This window comes from Manis pentadactyla, chromosome 18 (assembly GCF_030020395.1).
Source record: "Manis pentadactyla isolate mManPen7 chromosome 18, mManPen7.hap1, whole genome shotgun sequence".
Lineage (NCBI taxonomy): Eukaryota > Metazoa > Chordata > Mammalia > Pholidota > Manidae > Manis > Manis pentadactyla.
Window position 1 is genome coordinate 12,184,587 of NC_080036.1, and position 26,611 is coordinate 12,211,197.

General features: G+C 42.0%; 1 long non-coding RNA gene across 1 annotated transcript in view; it reads right to left on the minus strand.

Annotated features, from left to right (window-relative positions):
• The window catches only part of LOC118908801 (uncharacterized), a 163,560-nt gene that overhangs the window by 67,463 nt on the left and 69,486 nt on the right, over positions 1–26,611 (minus strand). The window lies entirely within an intron of this gene.

Here is a 26,611-nt window from a genome sequence, read left to right on the forward strand (position 1 = left end):
TAATCACTTCTCAGTGTCTGTGAGTCTACTGCTCTTTTGTTCCTTCTGTTTTTGCTTTGACTTTATATTCCACAAATAAGTGAAATCATATGGTATTTGTCTTTCTCTGCCTGGCCTACTTCACTGAGCACAATACCCTCCAGATCCATCCATATTGTTGTAAAAGGCAGGATTTATTTTCTTTTAGTGCCTGAATAATATTCCATTGTGTATATGCACCACATCTATATCCATTCATCTATTGATGGACATTTATGTTGCTTCCATAACCTGGCTATTGCAAATAGTGTGGTGATAAACATAGGGGTGCACATGTCTTTTCAAATCAGGGATTTTTTTTTCTTTGGGTAAATTCCTAGAATTAGAATTACTGGATCAAATGGTATTTCTATTTTTAGATATTTGAAGAACCTACATATTGTTTTCCACAGTGGTTGCACCAATTTATATTTCCCCTAAGAGTGTAGGAGGGTACCCATTTCTCCTCATGCTTGCCAACATTTGTTATTTCTTGTCTATTGGATAGTGGCCATTTTAAATGGTGTGAGGTGACATCTCATTGTGGTTTTGATTTGCATTTCCCTGATGATTAGCGATGTGGAACATCTTTTCATGTGCCTATTAGCCATTTGTATTTCTTCTTTGTAGAAGTGTCTGCTCAGGTTCTCCACCTATTGTTTAATTGGTTTATTTGTGTTTTGGGTGTTGAGGCATGAGTTCTTTATATGTTTTGGATATTAACCACTAGTTGGATAAATCATTTATTAATAAATTCTCCCATATTGTTGGATGACTTTTTGTTCTGCTGATGCTGTTCTTTGCTGTACAGAAGCATTTTAAGTTTGATGTAGTCCCATGCATCCATATTTTATTTGTGTCCCTTGCCTGAAGAGATGTGTCCAGGAAAAAATTGCTCATACTTATGTTCAAAAGACTTTTGCCTATGTTTTCTTCTAAGAGTTTTATGATTTCATGTCTTACATTCAGGTTTTTGATCCATTTGAGTTTACTTTTGTGTATGGACTTAGACAATAATCCAGTTTCATTCTCTTACATGTAGCTGTCCAGTTTCCCCAACACCAGTTGTGGAAGTGCTTGTCTTCCCAATTGTATATTCATGACTCCTTTATATATATTAATCAAACATATGTGAGTACATTTATATATGGGCTTTCTGTTTGGTTCCAGTGATCTATGGGGCTGTTCTTGTGATGGCACCATACTTTTTGATTACTGTGGTTTTGCAGTAGTTTGAAGTCAGGGAGAATAACCTCCCCAACTTTGTTCTTCTTTTGCAGGCTTGATTTGGCTATTCAGGGTCTTTGGTAGTTCCATATGAATTTTAGAACTATTTGCTCTAGTTCATTGAAAAATGCTGTTAGTATTTTGATAGAGATTGCATTGAATCTGTAAATTGCTTGGGGAAGGATGGCCATTTTGACAATATTAATTCTTCCTATCCATGAGCACGGGATGTGTTTCCATTTATTGGTATCTTCTTTAATTTCTCTCATGAGTGTCTTGTAGTTTTCAGAGTATAGGTCTTTCACTTCCTTGGTTAGGTTTATTCCTAGGCAGTTTATTCTTTTTGATGCAATTGTGAATGGAATTGTTTTCCTGATTTCTCTCTCTGCTAGTTCATTGTTAGTGTATAGGAATGCCACTGATTTCTGTGTATTAATTTTGTATCCTGCAACTTTGCTGAATTCAGATATTAGATCTAGTAGTTTTGGAGTGGGTTCTTTAGGGTTTTTTATGTATAATATCAAACAGGAATGGTTTAACTCTTCCTTGCCAATCTGTATGCCTTTTATTTCTTTGTGTTGTCTGATTGCCATTGCTAGGACCTCCAGTACTATGTTGAGTAGAAGTGGGGAGAGCAGGCATCCTTGTCTTGTTCCTGATCTTAAAGGAAAAGCTTTCAGCTTCTTGCTGTTATGTATAATATTGGCTGTGCGTTTGTCATATATGGCCTTTATTATGTTGAGGTACTTGCCCTCTATACCCATTTTATTGAGAGTTTTTATCATGAATGGGTGTTGAATGTTTTTCAGAATCTATGGAGATGATTATGTAGTTTTTGTCCTTTTTGTTGATGTGGTGGATGATGTTGACGGATTTTTGAATGTTGTACCATCCTTGCATCCCTGGAATAAATTCTATTTGATTATGATGGATGATCTTTTTGATGTATTTTTGAATTCGGGTTCCTAATATTTTGTTGAGTATTTTTGCATCCATGTTCATCAGGGATATTGGTCTGTAGTTTTCTTTTTCTGTGGTGTCTTTGCCTGGTTTTGGTATTAGAGTGATGCTAACCTCATAGAATGAGTTTGGAAGTATTACCTCCTCTTCCATTTTTTTGAAAACTTTAAGGAGAATGAGTATTAGGTCTTCACTAAATGTTTGTTAAAATACCGCAGTGAAGCCATCTGGTCCAGGAGTTTTGTTCTTAGGTAGGTTTTTGATTACCAGTTCAATTCCGTTGCTGGTAATTGGTCTGTTCAGATTTTCTGTTTCTCCCTTAGTCAGCCTTGGAAGGTTGTATTTTCCTAGAAAGTTGTCCATTTCTTCTAGATTATCCAGTTTGTTAACATTTAATTTTTCATAGTTTGCTCTAAAAATTTTTGTATTTCTATGGTGTCTATAGTGATTTTTCCTTTCTCATTTCTGATTCTGTTTATGTGTGTAGACTCTCTTTTCTTCTTGATAAGTCTGGCTAGGGTTTTATCTATTTTGTTTACTTTCTTGAAGTAACAGCTCTTGCTTTCATTTATTCTATTGTTTTATTCTTCTCAATTTTATTTATTTCTGCTCTAATATTTATTATGTCCCTCCTTTTACTGACTTAGAGCCTAATTTGTTGTTCTTTTTCTAGTTTCATTAATTGTGAGTTTAGACTGCTTAAATGGGATTGTTCTTCTCTCCTGAGGTACGCCTGTATTGCAGAATACTTTCCTCTTAGCACGGCCTTGGCTGCATCCCACAGATTTTGTGGTGTTGAATTATTGTTGTCATTTGTCTCCATATATTGCTAGATCTCTGTTTTTATTTGGTCATTGATCCATTGGTTATTTAGGAGCATGTTGTGAAGCCTCCATGTGTTTGTGGAATTTTTCATTTTCTTTGATTTACTTCTAGTTTCATACCTTTGTGATCTGAGAAACTGGTTGGTACAATTTCAATCTTTTTGAATTTACTGATGCTCTTTTTGTGGCCTAGTATATGATCTATTCTTGAAAATGTTCCATGTGCACTTGAGAAGAATGTGTATTCTGTTGCTTTTGGGTGTATAGTTCTGTAGATGTCTGTCAGGTCCATCTGTTCTATTGTGTTGTTCGGTGCCTCTGTGTCCTTACTTACCTTCTGTCTGGTTAATCTGTCCTTCAGAGTGAGTGGAGTATTGAAGTCTCCTAGAATGAATGCATTGCATTCTATTTCCCCTTTTAATTCTGTTAGTATTTGTTCCACATATGTGGATGCTCCTATGTTGGGAGCATAGATATTTATAATGATTATATTTTCTTGTTGGATTGACCCCTTTATCATTATGTAATGTCCTTTTTTGTCTCGTTACTTTCTGTGTTTTGAAGTGTATTTTGTCTGATATAAGTAGTGCAACTCCTGCTTTTTTTCTCTCTGTTAGTTGCATGAAATATCTCTTTCCATCCCTTCACTTTTAGTCTGTGTATGTCTTTGGGTTTAAAGTGAGTCTCTTGTATGCAGCATACAGATGGGTCTTGTTTTTTTAACCATTCAGTGAGTCTATGTCTTTTGATTGGTGCATTCAGACCATTTACATTTAGGGTGATTATCGATAGGTACGTACTTACTGCCATTGCAGGCTTTAGATTCGTGGTTACCAAAGGTTCAAAGTTAATTTCCTTACTATCTAAGAGTCTAACTTAATTCACTTAATATGCAGTTACAAACACAATCTAAAGGTTCTTTTCTTTTTCTCCTCCTTTTTCTTCCTCCTCCATTCTTTATATATTAGGTATCATATTCTGTATTCTTTGTCTATCCCTTAATTGACTTTGGAGATAGTTAATTTAATTTTGCATTTGCTTAGTAATTAGCTATTCTACTTTCTTAACTGTGGTTTTATTTCCTCTGGTGACAGCTATTAAACCTTAGGAACACTATAGGATCCATCTATAGCAATCCCTCCAAAATACACTGTAGAGATGGTTTGTGGGAGGTAAATTCCCTCAGCTTTTGCTTATCTGGAAATTGTTTAATCACTCCTTCAAATTTAAATGATAATTTTGCTGGATAAAGTAATCTTGGTTCCAGGCCCTTCTACTTCATTGCATTAAATACATCATGCCACTCCCTTCTGGCTTGTAAGGTTTCTGCTGAGACGTCTGATGATAGCCTGATGGGTTTTCCTTTGTATGTGACCTTATTTCTCTCTCTGGCTGCTTTTAATAGTCTGTCCTTATCCTTGATCTTTGCCAATTTAATTACTGTGTCTTGGTGTTGTGTTCCTTGGGTCCCTTGTGTAGGGGGATCTGTGGATCTCCATGGCCTGAGAGACTATCTCCTTCCCAGATTGGGGAAGTTTTCAGCAACTACCTCCTCAAAGACACTTTCTATCGCTTTCTCTCTCTCTCTTCTTCTGGTATCCCGATAATGCGAATATTGTTCCATTTGGATTGATCACACAGTTTTGTCAATATTCTTTCATTCTTAGAGATCCTTTTCTCTCTCTGTGCCTCAGCTTCTTTATATTTCTCTTCTCTAGTTTTTATTTCATTTATTGTCTCCTCCGCAGTATCCGGCCTCCATCATGTTCTTCAGCAATTGGATCTCTAACCTGAATTTATTCCTGAGTTCCTGAATATCTTTCCGTACCTCCATTAGCATGTTGATGATTTTTATTTTGAACTCCCTTTGAGGAAGAGTCATAAGGTCCATGTCATTTAAATCTTTCTCTGGAGTTATATTAATTTTACTCTGGACAAGGTTCCTTTGGCGTTTCATGTTTGTATATGGCGCCCTCTAGTGCCCAGAAGCTCTATTCTCTGGAGCTGCTCAGCCCCTGAAGCAATGTCGGGGGTCACAGGGGAGCGGTACTGGTGCCTGGGGGGAGGAAAGAGCTGTTCCCCGCCTCCCGGCTGCTGTGCCTGTCTCCACTGCCTGAGCCAGTGAGCCTGGCACACAGGTATGTTTTTGTCCCAGAGCAGCCAGATATGGATCCCTGCTTTCCACAAGCAGCCGGAATCCCAGTCTCCCCAGGAACTCTGCCTGTATTAACTTTCCAACCCGGTAGTCATGCGAGTCTCATGAAAGCACCATGAAATGCAGGTTTGTGCTCCCAGCGCTGATCTCTGGAGCCAGGTATTCAGCAGTCCCAGGCCTCCACTCCCTCCCTGCCCCGTTTCTCTTCCTCCTGCTGGTGAGCTGGGGTGGGGCAGGGGCTCGGGTCCTGGGAGCCACAGCTCTGGTACGTCACCCCGTTCGGGGAGGTCTGCTCTTTTCTCCAGGTTGTGTGCAGTCTGACGCCGTCCTCTTTCCTGTTGCTCTCTCAGGATTAGTTGCGCCAACTGTATCTTCTAATTGTATCCAGTTTTAGGAGAAAGCCTCTGTCTCTCCTCTCACGCCGCCATCTTTAATCCTCTTGTGATGAGAACTTTTAAGATCTAATCTTGTAGCAACTTTTCAAAACTGTCTGAGGATGAAGCTGGTCAAAGTGGTGCTGCCATTGGATCTTTTCAACCTCTTCCTCCGGGTTGTGCCTCGGGCCACCACATCCATTAACAAAGACTGTCCAGGTGCGGGGTCCGAGTCCCCGGCATTGGCTGGGGAGGGCTGCGGGCTTGCGGGCGGGAGCCAGACAAGGCCGAGGTAGGAGGGAATATTTGAAAGATTTTTATCTCTTTTTCCTTTCTGATTACTGTCAGTAGGATTCCCAGTCTTATGTTGAATAAATGTGGTAAAAGTGAACATCTTTACCTTCTTCCTGGTATTAGAAGAAAAAATTACACCTTCTGAGTATGATGTTAGCTATGGGTTTTTCATGTACGGCCTTTGTTATATTGATGTATGGTACCTCTATACCTGAAAGGAAGGGAGCGACACACAGCAGCAATTCACCGGAGAATTCTGCTTTATTAGGGAAGGGTGCTGGGTTATATAGGAAGGGGCATGGGGTGATTGTGGTGTTACTTCTACAGGGCTGGTGGCTATTGGCTAGGTGCTGGGATTAGGGGGGCGAGGGGTGATTGGGCTTCAGGTGGTGCCGGCGGGAACCGAGGACCCGGAAGAGAAGCAGGAAGTTCGCCATCTTACGGGTGGGGGCCCTTCATTCCCCACTTTCTCCTCTGTGGGGTTGTAGACGTTGCTTTCTCTCTGACTGCTTCCTGCTGAACGGGGGCAGAGAAGGGAGTGAGGGCTTGAGGACTGGGGGGAAAGGGTTGATAGGACTCCCCACAGTAAGGACGAGTAGATGTGGACTTCTTCAGGTTGGAAATCAATGAAGGTTCCCTGTAACCATAGGTCGAGGACTTGTTGATTCTAATGGTGCTAAGAGGATACGGGTGCCAGAAGCCAGGCATCTGTGGCCATTGTTTCCAGGAACAGATTCCAGCGGAGAGAGGGGTCCATCTCAGCGTGTGGTGAGGAGGTTACGTGAGGGAGAGGGATCTTCTGTGGCTAAAAGCTGGTAGTTCCTGAGTAAAAGCTGGTTGAAAGTTTGATTAGAGATTTTACCAACTTGGGATTTGATAAACTATACAAGGCAAGAAGAGACAGGCAAGGAGAGTGATTATTATAGGGCCTGCAATGGGCCAAAGCCAGGTAAGGAAGGGGTTTGTTAGTATTGAAGAGAATGGGTTGGAAGAGTAATACTGTGGGTACCGGGAGTTACCCATGTAGTGAATGGCGCAAGACCAGTAGGGACATCCCCTGTAGGTGTCTGGTCATCGCCTGCAACAGGCTTGTTTTTGGTCATAGAGGAAGCAGAGGTAGGGAGAATAAAGGTAGCTGCTAGTGAACACTTCGGTGGAGGGAGGAAAGTGGAGGTATAAAGGCTTGGAGCAGCCTTTCAGAGGGCAGTCTGATGTGGCAATGAGGGCAGTAATTTTTGTTTGATGCTGTGTGTAAGTCTGTCTGACTTTGAATCGCCATACAAAGGAGGCTGGGGTGGCGGGGAAGACAATAGGAATGAGGAAAAAAAGCAAGAGAGAGCGAGGGAGCAGTAAAGGAGGAAAAAGTCATGATTTGGGTATGGATGGCAAAGGGGGTGAACGGGATTTTGGAGGAAAGAGGACAGTAAGGTCAGGAGTCTGGAGGGAGGGAGAGTCTGTAAACTTTTGTAGGTTAAGAGATCCTTTAGGTGATGTGGGGACAGAATGGTAAGGGGCGCCCTGAATGTCAGTTTATGAGCTTCCTTCTGCTGTCCAGTGGCTAATGCCCATAGGCAGGAGGCCCATCCCCGAACTGTGGGGTCTAATTGCTTGGAAAGATAAGCTACTGGGGCAGAGGATGGGCCATAATGTTGGCCTACGACTCCTAGAGCTTGACTGGACCTCTCATGAATGTATAATGAGAAGGGCTTCGACAAATCAGGAAGATGGAGAGCTGGGGCTTCCACAAGGGCTCGATGGAGCTTAATGAAGGAGTGTCGGGGTGAGGAGGATAATGGTTCTTCAGGGGGGCCCTTGCTGAGGTCGTATAGGGGTCTTGCCAACAGGGAGAAGTTAGGGATCCAAGCTCTAAAATACCCAGCCAGGCCTAGAAAGGAAAGGATTTCTGTCTTGGTTTTGGGAACGGGCAGGTCAGAGAGGAGCCGTTTTCTGTAAAAAATCTTGGGAGGAGGGGTCCAGAGGGATAGAAAAAAAAAATGCTTCCTTGAGATCTAGGACTGAGAAGTGGGAGGCAGAGGCAGGGATCCGTGATAAAAGGGTGTATGGATTTGGGACTAAGGGATGGATAGGGATGACGGCCATGTTGATGAGGTGAAGGTCTTGGACAAGGCGGAAATATCCGTTGGTTTTTTTTTAACAGCTAATATGGGGGTATTAAACGGGGAGTGTGTGGGTCTGAGGTAATTTTTGCTTAAAAGATCTTGAGTGATGGGTTGGAGGCCTATGAGGGCTGAAGTGGTTAGGGGGTATTGGGCCTGACAGATATACTGAGAGGGGTCACGTAATATGATAGAGGCAAGAGGACATAGAGCCACAGAGGGGCTTGTAATGTCCCAAACTTTGGGATTTACAGGGTGTATGAGGGCGGAACTGGAGCTTTCATTGGGTAGAGGGGGGTCGTCGGCTATGAGGGCCATCAGAAGGGGAGTACTGGGGGCTGTGGGAGTGGATATAGTTATGGAAACATGGAGGAGAGAAAGGATGTCCCGTCCTAGTAAGGGGATAGGACACTGGGGCATAACCAGGAAGGAGTGGGAGAAAGGTATGGGATTGTCTCGGATTGTGCATAAAAGGGGGGGTGTTTAATGGGAAAATCTGTTTACCTCCCACCCCGACTGTAGGAGTAATGGCAGGCATGGTAGGGCCCCAGTATTCTCGCAAGACTGAGAAGGTGGCTCCTGTATCTAGGAGGAAGGAGATGGGGCGACCGTCTACTATTGAAGTAACCCTGGGCTCCTGTTTGGTGATGGAAATGGTTGGGCTAGAAGCCCCCGGGCCCCGTCAATCTTCCTCTGCCAGCCCCACTACAGCGGGCTTAGGATGGGGGTTGTTCGTCCAGCCTCCCCTTTGGGTGGCTGGGCAATCAGACCCCCAGTGACCCTTTTTGTGGCATCTGGGCATGGGGTGGTAGGAGATCTGGGGGAGGGGCATGCCCTTGACCAATGTCCCTCTTTTCCACACTTGAGACAAGCTCCTGGGGGGGGCTTGTTTGTAGAGGGGCGCCCAGGTTGTGGTTTTATCAGCTGGGCCAACATTTGGAAATTGACCTGATCAGCCTTTTGTTTACGGCGTTCCTTCTCCTCCTCCTGGTTATGGAAGACTTTAAAGGCCACTGTTAGGATCTCAGTCTGTGGGGTAGCGGGGCCCTGTTCTAACTTTTTGAGTTTAGCTTTAATGTCGGGGTAGCTTTGAGCCAGGAAGTATGTCATAAGGACGTGTCTCCCATCAGGCGTTTCTGGGTCCAGGCTGGTAACTGTAATAGGGCTTGGGTGAGTCTGTCTAAGAACTCAGAGGGAGTCTCCTCCCTCCTTTGAATTATGTCTTGGAGCTTTTGAAAATTGACTCTTTACGAGCTGCATTTTTCAGACCTGCTATTAAGCAGCAGGCGAAGATATCTTGAGAGTGGAGACCCACGGCGGTGGGGGACTGAAGGGTTCTGGCTCAGTCTGTGGGGGAGAAACAGGTGATGGGGGCAAAGACCAAGGAGGCTCTTGGGACTTAGTTAGAGGGGGGCTGAAAGGCTCAGGCTTGATCTGCAGTGGGGTAAGGTGGGGGAGGAGATGGTGGGGGAGGAAGGGGGAGGGGCTGTTGTAGGAGAGGAGGGGGAAGGGAGTGAACGGGAGGCTTCTGCGGGGGAGACAGCTTGCAGGCTAGGAGAACTTGGGGGGAGGCGGGGGGAGGAGGCGGAAAGCTTCCGTATAGGGAATCTCCTTCCATTTTTTCAGGCGCTGGTCGTAGTTAAAGGATCGTGAGTGATGTCAGGATCAAGAGCTCCCCCTGGGGGCCATTGGTTGTGATTGTCTAGGGGGCAAGTCGGCCAATCTTGGGAGCAGTATTTGCGGAGAAGTTTTGGTTTTATATCAGGCGTCAGGGAGAGGGTGGCTAGACGCTTGAGCAGGCATTCAGGAGGTGAGCTTCCAGGGAGGGATGAGGAGGCTCCCGTGGCTCAAGGACAGAGAAGGAGACAAACAGGGGAAGACGAACGGAGACCCTCGGACTGGGAGCAGACGGCAAGGAGACAAAGGGCGTCCCCGGTGATCCTTGGGGGTCTGCGGAAACTCGTATACGAGTCAGTTTCTTAGGAAGTGTGGATCGTCACCCCGACTTCTCTAGGAAGGCAGAGTGCCGGAGTCCGAGGTACCTAGTTCTAGGAGTTTTCGGCGGAAGGAATTTTTGGCAGAAGGAATGGAAGGGGTTGGGGGGGAAAGGGAGCGTTCTCATCCGCAAAGGAGTCACCTCGTGTATGGCTGTTGGAGGGGGGCCTGGGGGTCCGCCGCAGCCGTGAAGGCCTGAGGCGGGGAGAGCTCCCCCCTCGTCCCCGAGCGTCAGGGCCTTGCCGGACGATCACGGTCAATGGCGCTGCGATGGCTCGGGGAAGAGCGGCCCACCCCGGGGGAAAACTTACCCAAAGGCCAGAGAGGAGTGGTGAGTGTGAGGAGCCAGCGCCGGAAAAAGAGGACGAGGGCAAGCTGCTGCTGGTGTCGGGGGAAGACGGGGCCCAGTTGGGGTGTCCCGTCTCCCGGGTTTCGGCACCAATGAAAGGAAGGAGCGACACACAGCAGCAATTCACCAGAGAATTCCGCTTTATTAGGGAAAGGTGCTGGGTTATATAGGAAGGGGCTGGGGTGATTGTGGTGTCACTTCTACAGGGCTGGTGGCTATTGGCTAGGTGCTGGGATTAGGAGTGGGGAGAGAGGTGATTGGGCTTCAGGTGGCGCCAGCGGGAACCGAGGACCCGGAAGAGAAGCAGGAAGTTCGCCATCATATGGGTGGGGGCCCTTCAATACCCATTTTGTTATAAGTTGAATTTGGATGTTGAATTTGTTCAAGTGATTTTTTCACCTTCATTTGAGATGATCATATGATGATTTCTGTCCTTTTTGTATAGGTATATCACTTTCATTGTTTTACAAATATTGTACCATCATTGTATGCCTGGAATAAGTTTCACTTGGTCATGATCAATGATCCTTTGATTCATTTTAAAATAGAGTTTGGTAAGATTTTACTGAGAATTTTGCATTTATGCTCATCAGGGTTCCTGCTCTGTAATTTTCATTTTTAAAGTTTCTTTGCCTGAATTCAGTGTCAGAATGATGTTGGAATCATAGAATGAGTTTGGAATTATTCCCTCCTATTCTATTTCTTGTAATACATTATTAAGGATGAATATTAGGTCTTCCTTAAATGTTTCATAGAATTCACTTGTGAAGCCATATGTTCTTGGAATTTTGTTTGTTGGAAGGGTTTTGATTACTAATTCAATTTCATTACTGGTAATTGGTCTGATTTGATTTTCTGTTTCATACTGGGTCAGTCTTGGAGAATTGTATATTTCTAGGAAGTTGCCCAATACTTCTATGTGGTCTAATTTTTTGTCATATAATTTTTCACTGAATTCACTTACACTTTTCTTCATTTCTCTCTTGTCAGTTGTGACTTCCATTTTTCATTTGGATTTTATTTATTTGTGTCCTTACTTAATTTTTCTTGAAAAGTATGGCTATGGGTTTGTCTCATTTATTTTCTCAAAGAACCAGCTCTTGGTTTCTTTGAAAATTTTCTATTTTGTTCTTATTCTCTACTTTAAAATTTCACCTCTGATCTTTATTATGTCCCTACTTCTGCTAAATTTGACTTTTTTATGTCATTCTTTTACTAGTTCCTTTAGTTGTGAGGTTAGGTGGTTTATTTGGAATTGTTCTTGTTTCTTGAGGTGGGCTTGTATTGAGATGAAATTCTCTCTTGAAACCACTTTTGCTGCATGCCACATATTTTTAATTGTCATGATTCTCATTGATTTTATGTTTTTATGTCTCCATGTATAATCTGATTTCTTCTTTGAGTTGATCACTGATACAGTGATCCTTTAGAAGCATGTTGTTTGGCCTCCATGTCATTCTGGGTTTTTGTTTTGTTTTCTTCATGTAATTAATTTCTAGTTTCATAGATCATGGTCTGAAAATATGTATAATACAATTTTGATGTTTTTTGTTTTTTATTTGCATTGTTTTTGTGTCCTAAAATGTGATCTATACTGGAGAATATTCCACATGCACTTGAGAAAAGTGTGTATCCTGTTGCTTTGGGTGGAATGTTCTGTGTATGTCTGTTAAGTCCATATGGTTTAATATTGTTCAATGCCTCTGCTTCCTTATTTATATTCTGTCATGATCAATACATTGATGTAAGTGGGGTTTTTAAATCCCTTAATATAATTGTGTTGCTGTCAATTTCTCCATTTATGTATTTGGTTTATATACTTAGGTGCTCCTATGTTGGGTGCATTGATATTTACAGTTGTTATATTCTCTTATGGGACTGATCCTCTTATCATTATGTAATGTCCTTCTTTATCTCTAGTTATTTTCTTTGTTTTGAAGTCTATTTTTTTCTGATACAAGTACTGCTACTCCTGCTTTTTATTCCTTTAATTTGCATTAAATATCTTATTCCATACCTTTACTTTCAGTCTTTGCATGGCCTTATGTCTGTGTGAGAAAATGGAACTTTCTAACTAGGATTTCTGCCTGGCCTAAATAGCACCAATGTATATATAATAAGACCATGTTTGCACATTTATGGGATGCTTACTGGCAGCAGGGCTGCTGGTCAGTCATGGGAGCACAAGCCCTGGGCTTTCCTATCCTGAGTTCCTGTACGTAATTGGGCAGGTGCCTGCCAGTCACTAGGGACCTGCCCATATAGTTCATGCCAGGGGCAAGGTAGAACATGCAGTGGCCAAAGAGGTAGAGCTCAGGATCCTCATGAGAGGGGGCCCCAGGTAGCACCAGTGGTGAGAGCTGGGCAGCCCAGGGTTCAGAGGAGAGCATCATAGGTGAGAGCTGAGAAGTCAGGGTTCAGAGCAGGGAGAGACTGCACCATGAGAATAAACCCTTTCATTCCCAACCTCTCATCTTTGTTTTCCTTTGGCCTCTATGGAGGGAACTTGCCTGGGCCAGGAACCTCTTCCACCCAGAACTACATTTTGTCAGTCAGCAGGATGCAGTGAAACTGAAGAGCTGTCCTCATGGGTATGATACTTCAGCAGGCTGTCCCTAAGTAAGGTGAGAAACACCTGGGGATCCCCCAGTGGGGATATGGTCTGGATGATTTGCCTCTTAGAGGAGGGATGGGTCACCTGAGGCAGTGGAGTTGGCCCTCTTCACAACAGGGGGCTCCTTCAGAGCACTGAGTGCCCGTGCAGTGGCAGGAACTGTGGGTTGGATGTTTCTCACAGTGCCCGAAAGTGCTATTGAGGGGAGACATGCGCTTCAGTGGGTAGTGGCAGAACGGAAAGGTGAGTTGTGGGATACTATACGGGAGGAAAGGAAGCTATTACAATCTGAGATTGTGCTGCTGAGAGATATACTAGTGGCATGGGAAGGGGCAGCAGGAGAATTCAGACTGTAAGATGCCATCGGGGAGGTGAAGGAAGGGGTGTTGCCTTCAGCTCCAGAAATGGTAGAAGATATATCTGGAGAGGAGAAGCTGGGTAAGGATGAGGGGCTGGGGACGAGGAAGGAACTGTGCTGGTGCTAGAGTCACTGCTGGAGGCAACAAGCCCTCCCCTATTGAAAGCCTGCCCAGTTGTAGTTAAGAAAATAAAGATACAGCAACCGCAGTTTCCTCCAGGAGAGGCACCACCCCCTCCCCAAGTTGTGGAACGTTCCATGTTCTGCCCCTATACTCAGGCTGAGCTGGTGGATTTGAGCTCCCAGTTTTGGCAGAAGGCCACAGAGCCTCTGTCCAGCTGGCTTTTGTGAGTTTGGAATTCAGGAGTAGAGGCGTTGTTCTGGCTCAGTCAGAAATGAGGCACCTGGCTTCCCTGAGGACTCACTCCTCTCTCTGGCATTACAAAATGCTCATCAGACCCCAGGCGACATGGCTTCTGGGCTGGCTGACAGCAGCACTCTGTGCCTTATGGCCTAATCAGGGTGATTTGCCATTTTTCCCCACGAGATGACAGGTGTGTGCTTAGTTCCAGCAAGTGGTATAGGAGTGGGGCATGAAAATATAATCTACAATGTGGACCACCAGGGCCTAGATAAGGAGTTGTTCACTGTGGGAATGAGGAACTGGTGCTCCTCCCAACTCCCCCATCACCTTTGGGTCCATACTGACTATTCTTGCCCCTCATTTAGGGAAACCCATAAATGAGGCTACTCGTACTATAGCCGATCTAGGAAAGGCTGAGACAATGAGCGCATGGAAGGAGATGCAGTCTGCTACTGAGAGAAGAGGTTTAAAGGGCCCGATGAAGGTCCCAAGGACCCAGATGTGGGTTGTTTGGTTAAAGGCAGGGGCAGTAAGAGAAACTTGATGTACAGCCCAGTAAGATCTCACTAGAGCTGTGGCAATATTTAGCCCAGAGCAGCAGCTACAGCCGCTGAGGTCTAAGAAATGGAAATCCAAGGGAAAGCCACATGTCTGACCCATGTGTTTCCAGGAATTCCTCAGGGAGGACATGCCCACCCTGCTTGGACCCCCACCCTCATGGGAAGATGACTGGGCACTGCAGTTTGCCTGAGGGGTGGTTCAAGGCCCCCACCTTGGTGGACATGATGGGGACCAGAGGCCACATGTTGAATTAGCAATTCATTAGTCCCCAGTGAATGTGCAACATGTCCTGGCGCTGGTGGACACAGGACTGAATGCTTTTTGATTTATGGCCACGCTGAGCAGTTTTCTGGGTCTACTGCTGTAACAGACAGCTATAGGGGTAAGGCAATTACAGTGCAGAAAGCCCGAAACCCATTGGGAATAGGGAGTCTACCCCCAAAGGAGTACTGTGTATATTTCTCCCTTCCCTGAATATATTTTGGAGGTGGATATCCTTCAGGACCTGTGGTTACAGAACACTGCAGGTCAGTTCAGACTGAAGATATGTGTGTAAGGGCAGTTATGAGGGGACATACTAAGCACCTGCCTATAGCTTTGGCTGCGCATTGACGGGTGACAAATACTAAGCAATATAAATTGTCTTGAGGACACAAAGAAATTGGAGAAACCCTCCAGGGGCTGGAGAAGGTGGACATTATAAAGCCCACTCATAGTCCTTTTAAGTGCCTTGTGTGGCCAGTGAAAATGCCGGATAGCTCCTGGAATAAGATTATGGATTAATGAGAGTTGAATAAAGTCACACCCCCTCTGCATGCTGCTGTCCCCTCTATAGCAGCCTTTAAGGACACCCTAAGTAATGAATTAGGGAAATACCATTATGTTTTGGACTGTGCTAATGCATTCATTTCTATTGACAGAGCACAGGGAAGTCAGAAACAGTTTGCCTTCACATGGGAAGGCTGACAGTTGATGTTCAGTGTCCTTCTACAGAGATAGCTCCAAATTCCCACCATTTGTCACAGATTTGTAGACCAGGACTTGGCAGCACTGGAGAAACTGCTAATGGTGTGGCTCTATCATTATATTGATGATATGTTCACATCTGATTCTCTTGCAGATCTAGAAGGTCCAATACCTAAACTGCTGCAACATCTACAGGAGAAAGGATGGGCTGTGAACAGCACCAAGGTTCAGGGATATGGCTTGTCAGTCAAGTTCTTGGAGGTTGTTTGGTCAGTTAAGACTAAGGTTATCCCAGAAGCAATGATAGACGCCCAATTTTTCCCTACCCCTATAACTGTGGCATTATTAAAAGAGTTTGGGGGACTTATAGGCAAAGTCTACTGGAGAGTGTTTATCCTGCACTTGGCACAAATTTTGAGGTCCTTATACTGTTTGGTATGAAACGGCATCAGGTGGGATTAGGACAAGACATATGCATGTGCCTTTGCTGCTGTTAAGTGGGCCATCAAGGCTATACACACCTTGAGTGTGGTGGACCCATCAAAGCCCTATTAGCTAGATGTTCATGTAATGGAAGATAGTTATGAGTAGGACATCTTGGAAGCAGCCTGAATGGACTCTCCAACCCATTGAATTCTGGCCACAACTCTGGAAAGGAGCAGAGGTCTGGTACACCTTGACAGAGAAGGAATTGGCTGCCATGTACCATGCCTTGTTGGCTATGGAGCCCATCACTGGAACAGCCCTGACAAAGGTAATAACCACCTATCCCATCATGGAATAGATTTGAGACTGGACCCAAAGGCCATGGAGTGACATAGCATAGATGCCAACATTGGACGAATGGGGTGCATATTCATAGCAGCATAGTGCCATCTTCACTAGCCCCTTGAGGAGAGAACTCCAACACTTATTGGGGCCAATGACATATACCAGTGTAAAGCAGGAAGAATTTATTTTGGAGCAATTAGAACCCTTATCAGGATGGAAGAGCCCTATTCCCAAAGACACACGGTATATAGATGGCTCCAGCCATGGGCAGTCCCTGAATTGGTGGGTGTGGTTTTTTCATCCTAAGAGTGAGACAATATGGAGGGAGGATGGAGAAACGAAGAGCAGTCAATGGGCAGAGTTGTGGGCAGTATGGCTCATGATCACCCAGGAGCCCTTCCCAATAGTTGTCTGTACTGAGAACTGTGCTATCAGGGTTACCAACATGGCACCATGCCAGCTGGATGGTTGGTCACTGGCCCCTTTGGGGACAAGAGTTGTGGCAAGACATATGGGCCTCTGGTCAGACTAAAACAGTTACAGTATATCATATGAATGGTCATTTGCCTTTGGAATCCCCAGGGAATAATGAAGCAGACACACTGGTGTAGGTATATTGGCTACAAGGAAAGCCTGCCTCTGATGTGGCTTAATGGTTACATCATTTGTTGCACGCAGGTCAAAAGACAATGTGGGCTGTAGTTTGCCTTCAACCTTTGAAGAAGTCAGCAGAGCCTGGCAGGAATGCCATGTGTCCTCTAAAAGGGACTTACATTGAGTCCTGCAGCAACATGGCACAATAGGTAAAGGGCTGATACCCCTCTTCAGGTGGTGGATAGGCAATATTGGGCCTCTGCCTACATCAGAAAGGCATTGATATGCCATGACTTGTGTGGACACAGCTACTGGACTTTTGGTTGCTTTTCCTGCACATAGTGCAGATCAGCAAACAACCAAAAGGGGCCTAGAACATCTGTTTGCAGCCTATGGCCAACCACAGATGACTGAGAGTGATCAAGGCACCCACTTTACTGGATAAGAATGGGTGCACCAGTTAGGGATAAGGTGGAAGTTTCATGTACCATACCATATAACCCTACTCGGGCAGGCATGATAGAGAGGTACAACGGTTTGTTGAAATCTGGCCTGAATTCAGACACCAATAGTCTATGGGTCTGGCCAGTCTACTTAGAGACAGTGCTACAGTGTTTGAATAAGAAGCCCCAGAAGAGAACACAGAACTCTGAGGATGTGCTAACACACACTGCTCCCTCTCCTATCCAATTTCACATGCAAACCAAGGAGCAATTGTTGAAGCCAGGATCTGGCCACAGAATAACATCTTGCTGCCAACACCAACCGCAATAAACCCTGAGACTCCATTGAATGGGTGTGGCCTTGGACGTTATAACACATGGTCCAGCAATGGCTGGCTCTTCTGGCACCTTGGGGACAAGGTCTGAAAGCTGGCCTCCTGTGTGTTCCTGGAATGACCACAGAGCGGCCCCCAGAGGTCACAGAGGTGTACCCAGAATGGCATCAATCTTACCAGGGAGTTTTGTTATCATCATTGTGGCCAGTGCATGTGCCTCCCATGGCAGTACATATTGATGCATCAGTAACTCCGACAGGGAGGGGTGTGAAGGTCTGGTATGCTAGACCAGGATGGGAACCAATTCCTGCCACTGTTCTATACCAAGACCACACTTTTGCATGCATCCTACCTAGTGGGCAAGATTTACCTATGTAGGTACCATTAAAACATGTGTCTTATCACCCTTAAGATCAATCTCTTCTACAGTCGTTCTGGATTAGGCACGCCCCCTAGCAACAGCTGCTGCTTTCTGAGCATGCCCAGAGCTCCCTGCCAATTCAGCTGCTGACCTCCCATGGAATGGATTATGGACTCAATCTAAATGGGACTTTGAATGCAGCTGGATCCTCAGGCTTGAGGATTGTTATGGTTTTGTTGTTATGTTGTTAATATGGTTTCAGTGCCCTATATTTCCCACAAGAGCCATTGTGGAAGACTGGGGACATGTAGATTGTGAGGCAAGACTCCTGGGAGAGCGAACTGTAGGCAAAATGGAACTTTCTAACCAAGATTTCCCCTTGGTCTTAGTAACATCCAGGCAACCACCAAAATGCTTTCCTTCTCTATGGATTTTCCTATTTGGGGTATATATAAATGAAAACATTTTGTGACTTTGTTCACTTAGTATATTTTCAGGGTTAATTGACATATAGCATGTATGAGTTCTTCATTTCTTTTTTTATGGCTGAATAATATTCCCTAGAAAGGATACATCACCTTTTATTATCCATTCAGTACTGAATGGACATCAACTTAATTGGCATGGGGTTTCTTTTGGGGGTCATAAAATTGTTCAGGAATTAGATTTTGGTGATGGTTGCTCAGCATTGTAAGTATAGTGAAATTCATCGAATTTTAGACTTTAAAGTGGATCAAATGCTGAATTTGATGTTATGTGAATTTTACTACAAAACAAGACACAGGCAGAAGGAGGTAAAGAGAAAATTTTCTCCTTTGGGCCTCCTCCATGTTTAACATACCAGATACATGTAGCTAGTTTAGAATCTGCTTTTTAGAAAATGAGAGATAAATCCCTTGAGATTTCCCTGAGGCACTCTCGAAAATATCAATTTAGTTTGAGGTTATAAAGATTCCATTACAATCTGATTTTGGGAAGTTGACAGAAATGTCAAAATGTTTGAACATCTGAGTATATAGGATCATAGTGGTATAATACTTAGTTATCCATTTAACTAAAATGACAATTACAAGAGTTTAAAGGCAAGCACACAAACTTACATAGTTGTAAGAATTTAGCTATTTTAATATAGTGGATGGTTTTATTAAGTAATCACATGCCTGACAAAGACAACATGAAGGAGAGGAAATTATTTTTAGAAAGAAAGAATTGTCTTCTGGCTAAAGAAAAAGTAAATAAAAAGCATTTTTTACAACTTACTTTTAATCGCTGTCTAAGAATCTAGGAAAATTTTCTTGCGTTAGTATAAAAAGAATCAGATTTGGATTTGTTCCTGTGTCCTCTTCAGTTTATTTTTTTTAAAACATTATGAATAATTTCATCCAACCATTGCCATTTTTGATGACAAAATTCCTTTTGTGAGATTCCTTTCCCTCAAACATTTTACATTTATAAGAATCCATTTAGTTTTTATCTTACTCTTTTGCTTTCTCATCCGGGAACAATCAATCATTCTACTTTAGCCATATATACTCTTTACCCTTAAGGGAAACACATCCTTCATATATTTCCTTATCAAAAACAATCTTAGTTTCATTGCATACAGAGTTGCTTTTTTCTTTACACTTTTCAGTCCTATTAGTATCCTTTACAAATATAGATTATAATTTGTAACCATTAGTAACCTTCCTTTTACAGAGAAAAATAGGAAATAAACAATTTTAAACTGACTGCCACGTATTTCCATTATGTAGCAAATTTATAAGTACATTATTTTATCATTTTATAGAGGCATATACCTTTCATAGTACAAATCTAATGCTTATTAATAGACCCAAACATATTTCATTTCTCTATAGTGCATTAAAAAGATGATAGAAGGAATAAACTTATGTTCAGAAATTATTTTAATATTTTTCTTTTTTATTAAAGTATAGCTAATATACAATATTATACTGGTTTAAAATGTGCAACATAGTGAATGTGACAATAATCTACATTATTAAATGCTTATCTCAATAAGTGTAGTTACTGTCAACATAGAAAGATACTGTGGCATTATTGACTATATTCTTTATGTTGTACATTCATCCCCATGACTAATTTATATTACAATTGAAATACTGTGCCTCTTTATCCCCTTCACCTATTTTACCCATGCACTCCAAATTCCTGCCCCATGGTGACCACCAGTCTCTTCTCTGTATCTGTGAGTTTATTTGTGTTTTGTTCACTTTTTACTTTTTTTTTAAATTCCACATATAAGTGATATCATATGGTATTTGTATTTCACTGCCTAGCTTATTTCACTTAGAATAATACCCTCTAGATCCATCCATGTTGTTGGAATTGACAAGACTTCTTTCTTTCTTATGGCTGAATAATATTCTGTTGTACATATGTACCATATGTCTATCCATCATCTGTTGGCAGACATGCTGGACACATTCATTTATTGGTGAACATATATCTTGGCTATTGCAAATAATATGGCAATAAACAGGGTGAATATTTCTTTCTGAATCAGAGATTTTTTTTTAAGTTAAATTCCTAGAAGTAGAATTATTGGGTTGTTTAGTATTTCTAATTTAGTTTTTTGAATAATCTACATACTGCTCCCCACCAGAGAGAATTGTGTTAGTATAAATTGGATGCACCAAATTACATCCCCACCAACAGTGTAGGAACGTAACCTTTTCTCCACATCCTCACCAATAGTCATTATTTCTTGTCTTTTGGATAGTGGCCATTCTGACTGGTGTGAGATGATATCTCATTGTGGTTTTGATTTGCATTTCCCTGAAGTTTAGTGTTGTGGAGCATCTTTTCATGGGCCTGTTGGCCATCTGTATGTCTTCTTTAGACAAATATTCATTCAGATCCTCTATCAAGTTTTTAGCTAGGTTATTTGTTTGGTGTTGGGTTGTATGATTTCTTTATGTTTTGGATATTAGCCAAGTATCAGATGTACAATTTGCAAATATATTGTCCAATTCTGTAGGTGGCTCTTTTGTTCTGTCGATGGTTTCCTTGACTTCTCAGAAGCTTTTTAGTTTAATGTAGTACCACCTATTTACTTTTGCTTTGTTTTTTTTTTGCCCAGGGAGACATATTAAGAAAAAATTTTCTCATGATGATACTCAAGAGACTCATGCCCATGTTTTCTTCTTAGAGTTTTATGGTTTCCTGTCTTATATTTGGGTCTTTAATCCATTTTTATTTTATATTTGTGCATGATGTTAGGGAATAATCCAGTTTCATTATTTTGCATATACCTGTCCAGTTTTCCTTACACAATTTGTTGAACAGACTATCTTTACCCCATTGTATATTCTTGCCTCTGTTGTCATTTATTAATTGACAAGATATATATGGATTTATTTCTGGGCTTTATATTATTTTCCATTGGTCTATGTATCTATTCTTGTGCCAGTACCATAATAATTTAATCACTGTAACTCTGTAATATAGCTTGAAATCAGGGGTATGATACCCCTAGCTTTTTCTTCTTTCTCAAGATTGCTTTGGCTCTTCAGCAACCCACCTCTTCTGTCTGTGATTCTAACTTATCTTCCAGAATATACTGACAATATTATGAATCAAAATCTGAATATACCAGCTTCAAGGGGCATTTCAAAGGACCAATATTTTAGTAGTTGGACTTACCAAATGACCCTTGATTAATCGGGAGTGAAAATAAAGACTTCAAAGGTGCAAGCACAGAGTTATAGGTGAGTATTCCAGGGCTCCATATAATAAAGTGACCTATCAAAGCTGTGGCTGTATAACCATCAAATAAAAACAGAGTTTTAAAGGGGGAAATACAGGTTTATTTCCAGAATGTTGGGCAATAGGGTAAAATAAATCTCAGTATAAAAATTGGTTCAATACTGAATACACATAGCCAGGTGGCAATTTATATTAAGGGAGTCTGATGGGGATGATGGGGATCAATGGTTGGAAATTTGCTAAGGGGAATTCTGTCTAAAACAACCTAACATAATTCTTGTTGAAGACTGGCAAGGTTGATCAGACATCACCTAGTGGATGGTGCAGGATAAGAAAACTGATTAGATATTAAAGGTGATAGATAAGGAGGTGAGAGAACATTGCCAAACTGACTATGGGGATTATCACTAAGGACTTCACAAGGAAGGCATAGGTAGGCATTAGAGAATGTTCAGGAGCCTGAAAAATGTCTGGTGAAGCAAGAAACTTTGTCATTGCCAAAAGGAAATTGGAAATAAGAGTCTATCTCAAATACAAGGTATAACAGCGTTTGTCACAGACCTGTGATTAAGGTCAATGGAAAATTACTTAAAATTAATCTAAGAAAGACAAGTAATCAGCCAGACCCAACAGGAATGAATGTTTGGGTCACCACCACAGGTAAAGAACAAAGACATGCTGAGATGCTTGCTGAAATAAAGGGAATAGATTAGGATACTTGTAGAAGGTAGTATTAAATACCACCTACTACCACATGGCCAGCTACAAGAGAAGAGCTGTACCCAGAAATAAATCCATGTATACATGGTCAATTAATACATAACAGAGGAGGCAAGAATATACAATGGAGAAGAGACTGTTTCTTCAACAAATGTGTTGGGAAAACTGGACAGCTAAATGCAAGAGAATGAACCAGGATTATTCCCTAACATCATGAACAAAAGTAAAATCAAAATGGATCAAAGACTTAAAATATAAAACATTAAACCATAAAACTCTTAGAAGAAAACATACACAAAATATCTCTTGAACAGAAGCATGGGTAATTTTTTCTGGAAACATCCCTGGGAAAAGAAAACAAAAGCAAAAATAGACAAATGGTACTAAGAACTTCTGTACATCAAAGGACACCATCAACAAAACAAAAAGGCAACCTACAGTATAGGAGAATGCACTTGTAAATGATTCATCCAATAAGGGGTTAACATCTAAAATATAGAAAGAACTCATATGCCTCAACAAGAAAGAAACAAATAACCTGATTAAAAAATGGGTGGAGCACCTGATCCGCATTGCTACAAAGAAGAAATACAGATGGCCAACAGTCCCATGAAAAGGTACCCCATATCACTAATCATCAGGAAAATGCAATTCACACCAGTTAGAATGACCACTATCCAAAAGACAAGAAATAGAAAGTGTTGGCAAGGATGTGAAGAAAGGGAACCCCCCCTATACAGTTGGTGGGAATTTAAATGGGTGCAGCAACTATAAAAAGCAGTAGAGAGGTTCCTCTAGCAGTAGCGAGTATCCTACAAAATGTAGATATATCCTATGACACAGAAATTATACTTCTAAGAAATTACCAGAAGAAAACAAAACCTCTGAGTGGAGACAATAAATGCAGCCATGTTTACTGCCACATTATTAACAACAGCCAAGGTATGGGAGCAACCAAAATATGCATTAATAGATGAATGGATAAAGCAGACATTGCTTGGTTCCTCCTAATGTTGGTTGACTAAGTGGCCAAACAAAAGGATGAAATTTTGAATTCTCAGCTCAAGCACTGCATCAATGACCTAGAATTTCAAGGTGTGTCCTTTGGAAGATCCTTATTTCCTGTCAGGCCTGAGATGATACAAATCAACCTGTGATTGGATAACCTTCAACAAGTCAACCTCAAAGACACTAGGCTGTCTACTGTAAAATCCAGGACATTTTTTATGAAAGAGTTGTACCCTGTATAGAGATTGAATATAAGGAGAACCTTATGAAACTGGAAGATAATTTAAGTTGTCATGTCTTCTTTGTCAGTGCAAGTGGTCTCACCACCCATAGACAGAGTGACCTCTCCTACCACTGATAGTGTCATATACACCCCAAGTGGTAGCACCTTCACAACCCACAGTGGCATCAACTTACTACTTCTGTATGAGGAGATTAGCCCTTCATTACTTGAGAAAATAATGGCCTCCCTTGAGCCAGCGCCACTTGTGAGTAGACACAAGTCCCAGCAAGCCACTAGAGTTGAGGTGTTTAATGTGTTATAGAGGAGGTTTGCTACATTTCAAAATAACTCCTTGTATATCCTAACTTATGAAGGCATAAATCTATGGAATGTGTGTAGAAACGGATATTAAGGGTGTGGGAAATGGTGGAAGGAACATAAAGTTAGATCAGCTGAATTTATTGATTTGGACCTATGAGGCATAGATCCTGCATTTAATGTTTTCTCAGGTCCTTGAAAAGGGCTCTAACAGTTTGTTGGTATGGTTAGCTGAAACACAGATCAAAATTTGGCTCACCATGTATAAAATGAACAGACCCAATCTCCCTTGGTTTAATGTGGAGGAAGGTATTTAAAATATTATGGAAATTGTAACGTTACAGTGGATCTGTGATTTAAGACTTACCCACTCTAGGAGGGTCCAGAAATCTTACCTTTCACCAATACATTGATAAATAAATTTGATCAGGGTGCCCTGTCCTATTCATTTGATGAGCTTCATGATTTCTATTCTCTGTAGGCCAGAAGTTATAATAGAAATGACAGCCACTTAATTGGAAAATTAAATGCACTTAGAGTATGGATATCAAGTTGGCAGTGGTCAAGTGGAATTGCTCAACTACCAAAAGCAGGCAGGAGTAGTCACTGTAATAGATAACATAGACAAGACAGCAATCAGAATATTCTGACAGAGGTCCATGGCATTGGCTAGTTTACTCTTATGGTCCTAGAGTGCAAGAGACAGGAAGCCTATTAAAATCTTTCTTATAACATATGTATGAATATAAAAGTTCTTAATCAAGTGAACAAAAGTCTAGCTTGAATCATGAAAATAGAGAGTCACAGCCTCTCAATCGATTCCCTGACTTGAGACAGTTTATAGACTCAGAATTATTTGAATGAAGGGGAGACCATGTCCACTTGAGAAAGGACCCCATTTCACAAACAAAAATTTACGATGTTAATCTTTCTTTTAGCCTTCTCCAGTGAGATCTACGGGCTTTTATCAGGGTAACCATGCATTGGGAGAAAGGATATAATCACACATTTCAGGGACTACTTAGGTATAGGTGCTGATGTTTTATCCAAGAGATCCAAAACATCACTGTATTCTCTAATCAGAAGAGGGGATTTGGGGGGGATCAGATGATCACTGGAGTTTTAGAAAGGGCTATCTACAGTGGGTCTGGAGGTCTCCCTAACCCATCTGGTGGTTATTCCCAGATCTAGAAGACACCATTGTTAACAAGGATATGTAGAAGCTGAAGAATCCCATAATTGGTTCCCTAATTTGAAGAGTGATGGCTATTATAGGGCAAAAGCCACATGGAAACCATTTTAACTGACTCTTTAGTAAAACTAATCAAAAGTAGTACCTCATATCTGGATGTATTACCAATGACGGAGCCACTGTCAATGACTTGAAAGATGATTCCCCACATGAATCACAAAACTCTTCTATTTGCCCCTGTAGAGGACATAATGGTTCTTGGAGAGTAACAGCATGAATATACTTAACCAATGAATATACTAACTGCAGTTGCTATACTAGGTGTAGTATGGCTGTGAGAAAAATTCACAGCATCCCTTGGTACTTGAGAAGCAGCTATTGATCTGACACACAACTTTTTCTCCATACCTGAGCATAAGACCCATCAGAAATAGTTTCTTTTCTGGCAGTAAGATGATCAAAACACTCACTGTATTACCTCAGGAGTATATCAACTGATGTCCATTATATCAATGGCATTATGTTGAATATACCTAGTAAGTCAGAACTACTCTAGAATTAATAGTACACTTGCATGTTGAGGATGGGAAGTACATCCAAGTAAAATTCAGGGGTTTTCTACCTAAGTGAAATTTCTAAGGGTCCAAGATGAGGGGTATGACTAGATACCCCTTTGAAGCTGAAGGGTAAGTTGTAGCATGTAACTGTGCCTTCAGCCAAGGAAGAGGCAGAATGCCTGGATTCTGTGAGCAACATATTCCTCATTTGGGTGTATTATTCTGGCTTATTTATTGAGTAACTGAAAAAGCTTCTGTGTTTGAGTGGGGACTGGAATGGGAGAAGACTCGGCAATATGTCCAGACTGTTGTTCAAGCTGCTCTGCCACTTGGGTCATATATTCTGATAGATCCAATGGTTCCCAAAGTTTCACTGGCAGATAGAGATGTTTTGGAGTCTTGGCAGCACCTATAGTTGAATGGTAGAGCAGGCATTTGGAATTTTGGAGCAAGGCTTGCTATTTGTGGCACAAACTACTCTCCTTTAGAGAACAAATTTTGGCATTCCACTGGACCTTAGAAGAGAGTAAATGCTTGATGAAAGGCCACCATGTTACTAAGTTACCTGAGATGCCCATCATGAATTGACCATTTCTGACCTACCAAGCCTTATGAATAAGAGTGCACATTAATAATCTATCATGAATTGGAAACGGTTTATACATGATTGGATACAGTCAGAGCCTTCAGGACACACATAAGTTACAAGAAGGGGGAGCAGTTCCTCTGATTCTTACTTCTGTTACACTGCCTTCTCATTCCCAGCCCGTGCGTATAGTTTCATGGGAATCTAAGTTGAGCCAAGAGAGGGTAAAACAAATTTAGCCTGGTGTACAGATGGCTCTACAAAATATAGACACCCTCGGGCAGACAGCTGCAGCATTAAACCCCCTCTCTGGGACATCTCATAAGGACAATGATGAAAGGAAATTTACCCGATGTCAGAACCTAATATCATACACTTAATTGTCCATATTGCTCAGTAGGATAGAAGGCCAGCATGGAAGTATATTTATTCATGGGCTGTGGCCAATGCTTTTACTTTATGGTCAGGGACTTGACATGAACATGATGGGAAAATTGGTGATAATTCAATCTGGAGAAGAGGTATATGGATAGACAACTCTCACTGGGCAAAAAAAACCATGAATATATTTGTGTTCATGTGAATGTTTAACAGGGGT